The sequence below is a fragment of the Echinops telfairi genome, unplaced genomic scaffold (assembly GCF_000313985.2).
Source record: "Echinops telfairi isolate 266 unplaced genomic scaffold, ASM31398v2 ScPeMD7_3533;HRSCAF=4204_0, whole genome shotgun sequence".
NCBI classification, from domain to species: Eukaryota; Metazoa; Chordata; class Mammalia; order Afrosoricida; family Tenrecidae; genus Echinops; species Echinops telfairi.
The window spans coordinates 41,200,222-41,209,990 of record NW_022107431.1 but is presented as its reverse complement, the minus strand read 5'-3'; positions in this window follow the sequence as shown (position 1 = coordinate 41,209,990).

The following is a 9,769-nucleotide window of genomic DNA, read 5'->3' as shown; positions in this document are numbered from 1 at the left end:
AAAAAAAAAAAAAAGAGCACCCAATAAAATTACCTTAAAAAAAGTGCAATCGTATAATATTTATGATTGACTTTTCCCACTTACATAATGTCCTCCATGTTATATTTCAAGAACTGATCATTATTCATTATGTCTGTGTAGTATTCCATTGTATATATATTTATACACATATTGTTTATCCATTGACTCCTTGTTGAGCATCATCCATTGTTAGATTCTCCTTCCATTCCTGTAGAGGGCCCTTTGCTTTGTCACAGCCTTGTCTCAATGTATAAAATCAAGTGGATGGTCTTCTCTCTTTTATCCTCTCTTGAAGGAGTGACCCCAGCCAATGTCAAGTCTCACATTAATGGGAGGTGATGTATGGTTCATGACTGGTAGGTAGGCTTCTACCCTTTTGTTCAGGAATTGGTCCCTAAGATTTGCTTAATTGGTATTTCTCCTAATAGTAGTGGACTCATACAGTATTTGTCTTTTTGTGATTGACTTACTTCACTCAGTATGATGGTTTTTAGGTCCTTCCATGTCATGTGGCGTTTCATGCTTTCATCACTGTTTTTCAGGAATGCATAGCATTCCATTGTGTGTATGTATCATAGTTTCTTTATACTTTCTTCCACTGCTGGGTATTTGATTTGGGGTGCTTTCAGTTTCTTGTTCTTGCGAACTGTGCTGCCATGAACGGGGGAGTGCATATATCCACTCATGTTGTATCTCTTATTTCTTTAGGGTATGTGCCTAATTGTGGCATTGCTGGATCATATGGGATTTCAATTCCCAGTTGCTTTAAATATTACCATATATAGTGGTTGTATATATTTATAAGGACACCAACAGTGGATATGAGTTCCAATCTCTCCACGTCCTTTCCAGCATTTATTGTTACTTTTTTTTAATTGGGCTAGCATTTTGGGTATGAAGTGGTGTCTCATTGTGATTTTAAGTTGCATCACCCTGATGCCTAGTGATCGTGAACATTTTTTCACATGTTTGTTAGCCATTTGTATTTCATTTTTGGTGAACTGTCTATTCATCTATTTTTTTTCTATTTATGGGTCATTTGTTCTTTAATTATTGAACTGTTGTAGAATTCTGTATATTTTGGTAATTAGACCTTCTCAGATGTGTTGTTGGTAAAAATTTTCCTAATCTATGCTCTCGTTTCACACCTCTGAGAAATCTTTTGATGTGCATAAGTGATGTAATTTTAGCATCTATACATCTTCTTTACCATTTTAAATTAGATTTTTGTTGTTGAATTATTAAAGTGTTCTATATATTTTAGTATCCAGAATTGCTGGATATGTTATTCCCAAGGATGTTTTTTCAAGTCTATATGTTTTTTTTATTCTTTTGACAGTATTTTGATGAGCCTAAGGATTTAATTTTTAGGAAGTCCTAATTATTTAATTAGTGTTGTGGGTAAACACTGAACTGCTAATCACAAAGTCAGTGGTTCAAAATCACTAGCCATTCTGAGGGAGAAAGATGAGGCTACCTACATAATGCTTTCCAGTCTTAGAAACTCAAAAGGGCCAATTCTAACCTATTCTACAAGGTTGTAATGTGTCATAACCAATTTGATGGCAATGAGTTTTTTGTTTTTCTTTTTGAGTTATCTAATTTGTCTCCTACTGTTCATGTATTTGTAGTTTTGTTTAACAATCTTCTATCTCTTTTTAAAAATTAGCTGCCATAGTTTTGTCCCTATGTGATTTTCTGTGAACTCTATGAGGGGAGTTCAAAAATTTCATGAAAAAATTCAATTATCTTTTAATTCCATCTTTCCAATAAATTTTTGAGGTCTCTTGTTATACTTTTAGCTATAGTCTACTTGTTTTTGAAGCTAAGAGGGTAAGTTGGGGACCAAGAATTCTAACAAGCGTTGCAGGTCCAGTGAATTATTTAATTTGGTTCTGATAGAAAATAACTCTAATTCCCACCGATAAACCTTTCCCTGCATAGGTCTGATAAAAAGGTGAGGGAAAGATACTGACAGGATTCGCCTGCCTACAAACCTATGAGTGAGTAATTGTGGACAGGCTTCCCTGCAGTGCCATCCTGCTGCATATATAATGAGCCCTCTGAGAACCAGGAGGAGGGATCTCATTACTCAAAAGAGCAAGGACCTGATCTCCTGTGCAGTGAACCTCTTGGATCCAGAAGATAGCTATTACATCAGAGGAGCAGCAACAGAACCAGAAGCCAGAGCATGGAACAGAGTGACTGACTTCCCAACCCACAGAGCAGGTAAAGCTGAGTGCTTTCATGCAGGGGGCTGGCTTGTGGATGGATGCCTATGGGCACTTAATTGGGGAAGCTGGACTTGCTGACCCACAGAAGTGGACCTGAGTGACCTTGGGTTGAGGCTAACTGGAGTGGGATGCCTCTGGGCACTTAATTCAGGGAGTTGGGTTTGCTGCCCCATGGAGCTTGAGCTGAATGCCCCACCCCCCTGTTGAGGTTTCCAGTGGAATTGCATGCCCTTTTGGTAGGCCCCATTTGGTAGCAAACCTGAAAGAATGTTGTAACGTGTCCTGATAAACAAATATCCTGAACATTTCTCACTGGCAAACAACCCGTTAACTTATTTAATAAATCTTTGAATCATGAATTTTGCCTGTGAGTTCTGTGTTACCATTTTAATGGATATTAGAACCTAGAATTCAGGAAGAGAATACTAATTAAGACAACACAGTGCCATCCTATTCCCAGGTACTCTTTTCAATAGACTCTTTCAATACTCTTTTCAATACCCACCACAAATCAAACTCATGCCATGTTTTGTGTTTTGGAACAAGGGAATAAGATGATTAGATTAGACTCTTCTCCCCTCCAGCACCTGTCCCCAGTTTGGGAGACTTTGAGAAAGTCCAGCCTTGTATATCTATTTACCTGTTATCTGGGAAGGACCCCAAGAGGTACAAACAGTTTGTGCTCAACTGTAACCTAAATAGTAGCTGTTTAAATCACTACGTCCCTGCTCCCAATATGTTACTGAAGAAAGACCTTGTGATCTTCTTCCATAAAGTTTACAGCAAGAAAAACCCTAGGAAGCAGTCAACATCAATTCCACGCTTTGATTTGGGTAACACACACACACACACACACACACACACACACACACACACACACACACCATATCCCCTTCTGGAATCTGCTCTCCTTACAGTCCCTAGAAGTCTCTATAGACTAGCAGTTCTCAACCTATGGGTTGAGACCCTTTTGGGGGTTGAAGGACCCTTTCACAGGGGTTGCCTAAGACCATCAGAAAACACATAAATATTTTACAATATATAATTACATATTGTTTTGTGATTAATCACTATGCTTACTTATGTTTAATTATGTTCAATTTGTAACAATGAAAATACATCCTGCATATCATAAATTTACATTACAATTCATAACAGTAGCAAAATTACAGTTATGAAGTAGTAATGAAAATAATTTTATGAAAAGAAAAAGGAAAATAATTTTATGGGTGGGGGTCACCACAACATGAGGAACTGTATTAAAGGGTTGTGGCGTTAGGAATGTTGAGAACCATTGCTTTAGACCCTGTCTTCTTAGCCACAACAATTGAATCCGGGGAGGACAAAAATCCAGTCAACATATTTTGCTCAATAAGTTATACCCAGAGATGTACACAGTGAGTCAGTCAGTAAACCAGTGAAGGACACCGGACACCAGAGCAGTAGTCAGGTACACTCAGAAGTGACAGCCTTTAAAACATTTTTTATTGTGAATTCGGTGAATGTTTACAGCGCAGATAATCAGTTTTATATTCAAGATCATGTACACATTTTGTTCCAGCTCATCCATCACAATCCTCTTAGGGTACCACCCTGTGACCCACTTCTTCCCTGCGTTCTCTGTTTCCATCCCTCCTTTTTCCTAACCCTGTTGGGTTTTTTTGTCCTGGGGCAAATGCTAGTTTTTGGTGTGTTTTTTTATCTTAAATGGTTGATTATTCTAACACTGATGTGAGTTCAGTTACACACAGGGAGGGCGACTAAGGGCCATAGTCTTGGGTGTTCTACCAGTCTCTCGGAGCAATAATCATGGTCTCTTTTATGATTTTCGATTTGGTTCCAAGTGCTCTTCCACACTATCTAGGATATTCTAACGTGATCCTTTGCAGAGAGGCTCGTAGAAGTAGCGGATAGCACTTAGTTTGTCTCTGCCTGCAAACAGCTACTAATAATTGGAACTTGGAATGTATGAAGTACAAATCTAGGAAAATTGGAAGTTATGAAAATGAAATGAAAAGCATAAAGATCAATAGCATAGGCATTAGTGAGCTAAATAGGACTGGTATTGGCCAATTTGAATCAGACGATCTTAAGGTTTAATATGCAAGGAATGACAAAATCAAGAGAGGAATGGCATGGCACTTATCATCAAAAAGGACATTTCAAGATCTACTGTGCTAGGTTGGGTTCTGTAGAGAAGCAAAACCAGGGACACTTGTATGTGTATGTACATTGAAAAAGATTCCTATCAGGAAATGGCTTACACGGTTGTAGAAGTAGATAAGTTCACTCTAGTTCAAGGACAATATCTATCTGCATACAAGGAAATTCAGTCAATAAAAGTATTATGCACAAACCACTCAAGCTAGTGATGAACAAATTGAATAACTCTACCAACCTCTTCAGTCTGAAATCAGTCAAATATGCAATCAAGATTGGGATATGAAAGTTGGAAATAAAGAGGGAGGGAAGTTGGAAATATAGCCTTGGTGATAGAAATGAAGGTGACGATCACATGGTAGAATTTTGCAAGACCAATTATTTCTTCGTCACAAATACCTTTTTTCAACAACATAGATGGTAATTATACACATGGACTTCTCTAGATAGAATACACAACAATCAAATTGCCTACATATGTGGGAAGAGACGATGGGGAAGCAAAATATAAAATGAGGCCCAGGGGCTGAATTTCTAAAACATCTCCAGAATGAATTTGACTTATTGAACACTAATGATAGAAGACCTGACAAGCTGTGGTGTGGCATCAAGAACATCATACATAACGAAAGCAAAAGATCATTTTAAAGGCAGAAAAGAACAAAGTGGATGTCAGAAGAGACTCAGAAATTTGCTCTTGATCTCAGTGAAGCTAGAGCAAATGGAGGAAATGGTGAAATAAAAGAGCTGAACAGAAATTTTCAAAGGGCAGCTTGAGAAGACAAAGTATTATAACGAAATGTGCAAAGGCCTGGAGTTAGAAAACCAAACAGTCAGTATATCTTAAGCTGAAATAACTGAAGGAAAAAACCCAAGCCTTGAGTTGCAACATTGAAACATTCTAATGGCAAAATATTGAACCATACAGAAAACATCAAAACAAAATGGAAGGAATACACAGTCACTATACCGAAAAAACTCGTTGATAGTCAACCATTTCAGGAAAGCATCTGATCAAAACAGATGGTACTGATGGAATAAGTCCGAGCTTCACTGAAGGCTTAATCAAAACAAGTCTTCAGGAATTGAGGAAAAATCAATCGAAATGATTCAATAAGTTAGTGAACTACTGGAAGTACTCACAGAGATCAAGAAACTTGGAAGACAGCTACATGACCAAAGGACTAGAAGAAATCCATATTTATACCCTTTCCAAAGAAAGGCGACCCAACAGAATGGGGAAATTATATAACAATATGATTTATATCACTAGCAAGTAAAATTTTGCTGAAGAGCAGTCAATGAAGATAGCAACAGTACATCGACAGGGCACTGCCAGAAATTCACACCAGATTCAGAAAAGGATATGGAACAAAGGATACCATTGCTGACATCATATGAATCTTCACTTAAAGCAGAGAATACCAGAAAACTTGTGTTTATTGACTATGCAAAGGCATTTGACTGTGTAGATCAAAACAAACTATGGATAGCATTGAGAAGATTGGGGATTCTAGAACATTACTTTGTGATCATGCAGAATCTGTACATAATCAAGAGGCAGTTGTGTCATCAGAATAAGGGAATCCTGCATAATTTAAAATCCATAAAGATGTGGGTCAGGGTTGTATCCCTTCACCATAAGAATTCAATCTCCATGCTGAGCAAATAAGCTGAGCTGCTGGACTATATAAAAAGAACATGGCATAAGGATCAGAGGAAGGCTGATTAACAAGCCGTGATATGTAGATGCCCCACCTTGCTGAGACTTTGCAATGTCTGTGTACAGGGTCATGTCGTCTGCACATGGAGAAGAGCCTTATTTCTCTGTTGCCAGTGGATAACTTTAGTTTCCCTTTCTTGTCTGATATCTCTGGCTAAGACCGCCAGCACAATACTGCATATGAATGGTGACGTAGAGGTTTCTTGTCTAGTTCCATTTCACAAAAGGAATGCCTTCAGTTTCTCTCAGTTGAGATGAATGTTGGCCTTTAGTTTTGTATTAGGTTGAGGATTTCCTCTTCCAGTCCTATTTTGTTGAATGGGTTTTTTTTACTTGGTTTGGTTTTTAATCAGGAATGGGTGTTAGATCTTGTTAAATGTCTTTTCTTTGTCAGTTGATATGATTATGTGGTTCCTTTCCATTTTATTTATTTATTTTAAAATCATTTATTGGGGGCTCTTACAATGCTTATCACAATCCATACATCCATCCGTTGTGTCAAGCACATTTGTACATTTGTTGCCATTATCACCATTGTTTTATTTTTGTGATAGATTACATTGAATGCTTTTCTAATGTTAAATTATCCTTGCATACTTAATAGGAATCCCACTTGGTCATGATATATTATTTCTTATGTATGTTGTTGGATTCTTTTGGCTAGGATTTTGTTGAGAATTTTTGCATCTATGTTCATGAAGCTATTGGCCTGTAATTTTCCATTTTAGTCATGTCTTTGCCTGGTTTAGATATTAGGGTTATGCTTGCATCATAAAATTAATTTGAGTTTTCCATCCACTAGGAAGGCTGAGAACCACTGTTCTAAAGCATTGGTTGCTGACCAAAAGGTTTGCAGTTTGAACCCACTAGCTGCTCCATGGAAGAAAGAGGAGGCAGTCTGCTTCCAAACAGAGTTACAGTTTTGGAAATCTTATAGAGCAGTTCTGTTTTCTCCTGTTGTTATTGTTAGGTGCCATCAAGTTGGCTCCAACCCATAGTGAGCCTATACAAAACAGATGGAAACACCACCCTGTCCTGCGCAGTCCTCACAATTATTCCTATACCTGAGCCTATTGACGTAGTCACTGTGTCAAACCATCTTGATGAGAGTCTTCTTTTTCGCAGTCTTTCTCTACCAAACAAGATATCCTTCTCCAGGGACTGGTCTCTCCTGACAATATGTCCAAAGTATGTAAGACAAAGTCTTGCCACCCTTGCCTCTAAGGAGCACTCTGGCCTTACTTTTCGCAACATAGATCAGTTTGTCTTTTTAGCAGTTCATGGTACTTTCAATATTTTTCTCCATCATTGATCTGTCAGTTGGTCGTACTGTGGTGGCATGTGTGTTGCTGTGATGCTGGAAGCTATGCCACTGGTATTTCAAATGCCAGCAGGGTCACCCAAAGCGAGCAGGTTTCAGCGGAGCTTCCAGACTAAGGACGGACACAAAGAAGGACTTTGCTCTTACTTTGGAGGAAGAAGCTGCTGAAAATCTTATGCACAGCTCTGAAGCATTTTCAAATACTGAACTCCTAAGCAAAAGAAGAGAACATTGCTGGAGATACTGCCGGAGGATGGGCATTAGAAATGTGACTGAAGAGCAGCTGATCTCTTGGAGGGGAGTCGACCATGATGATGGGAGTGGGGTGAAGCTTGTGGCAGTGGAGCCTTTGGGATCTTCATTTGCTGATGGGCATGACTCAAGGTAAAAAGAAACATCTATAAAAATCTTCTATTGATTGGAACTTGGACCGTGCAATGTATGAATTTAGGAAAATTGTAAGCGGTCGAAAATGAAATGGATAGGGAGGGAAAGGGGATTTGGGGAGTAAATAATGGACAGGGAGGGGAGAGGGAGCACTAGAACTGATCATAATTGCACAACTCATTTTAAAGGTGATTTAACCATGGCAGAGGAAATGCTCTATGATTGATGTGGAGCTGATAGTAGAATTCCCCTTGATACGATTGAACAATTGAATTATTCAATTGTATGATGTGTGAATTGTGTGCCAATAAAACTGTTGGGGGAAAAAAAAGAGATGGAATGCATGAAGATCGATATCCTAGGCACCAGTGAGTTGAAATAGATGGGTATTGGCTATTTTGAATCAGAAAATCACATGATTTCTGGCCCCATTACCAACTAAGTGGACAGCACCACCCTCCCCACAAGAAGAATTCACTTTAGAAGACAGCACTGAAGCTACAGCTCAAGAAGAGGGACTGGTCTGGTCAGAGCACACAGGAGCCAACAAGTGGGGATAGGGAAAAAAAAGAGAAGGGCTCACCAAACCCTGAGGACAATGTTCCTGCCCAGAACAGCAATGCACAGAGATGACCACAGGGTCGGCCCTACCATGGGGCACAGTGTTCCTCATTGACCCATAGCACCATTGGGGACAATACTAGAGACACACAGTGGGAATTGTGCCTGCCATAAGCTCACCACGCCGAAGCCAGCCTTTGGGGGCATGCAGCAGAGCAGCGAGGGGAGCAGAGCAATGAAGTCCCCAGGGATAGAGGTGGTGCCAGGACATGGCACCCCATCAGACTTGACTGGAAAGCACCCGTGAAAGACAACAAATAGACCCTGAACTATTTATATGTTTGTGTGTGTGTGTGTTGTTGTTGTTGTTGTAGCTATTTTTTTACTTTCATTTGTTGCCTCATTGTACTCACTCTTGTGATGGTACATAGCATGTCTCCCTGGAAGGGATAGGTGGAACAAACAAGCCAGAAGAGAGAACAATGGGATGACAGTTCCTGGGGGACATAGGGGTAGGGGAGGTGGGGGAAAGGAAGTGGGTTAACATGCTCAGGGACAAGGGAACAATAAGTGATCCAAAATCAGTGTAAAGGAGGGTGTGGGAGGTCTGGCAGGGCTGGATCAAGGGCAATGTAACCGAGTGGAATTCCTAAAACCCAAAAGAAGGCAGAACATGATAGTGGGACAAGAGGAAAGTACAAAGAAATAGAGGAATGAACTAGGAGGCAAAGGGTAGTCATAGAGATTTAAATACAGGCATATAAAGATGTAAATATATTTATATATGATGAGGGGGAAATAGATCTATGTACATATATTTATAGGTTGAGTATTAAGAAAACAGATGGACAGTGGGCCCCTGCACAAGCACTCCCTCAACATAAGAACACTTTGTTCTAACAATTCAGCAGTCTGAGATGTGCACCTTCCTGGCACGATCTCTAAAGACAATGGGTGCACAAACAAATGGGCCGAAGAAAGCTGAGGGTGCCCGGCTACCAAAAGATATAGCACCTGGACTCTTAAAGACCTGAAGATAAACAAGCAGCCATCTATCTGAGATACAACAAAATCCACTTGGAAGAAGCACACCAGCCTGTCCCGACTCGATCGCTGAGTACAAAGTGGGTGCATAACCAAAAGTGGTGAAAAAAGCTGATGGTGCCTGGCTATCAAATTATATGGCATCTGGGGTCTTAAAGGCTTGAAGAGAAACAGGTGGCCATCTAGCTAAGAAAAAACAAAGCCCACATAGAAGAAGCACACCAGCCTACCCCGACACAAACGCTGAAGACAAAGCGAGCGGGTGCATAGGCAAGTGCGGTGAAGAAAGCTGATGGTGCCCAGCTGTCAACATATATA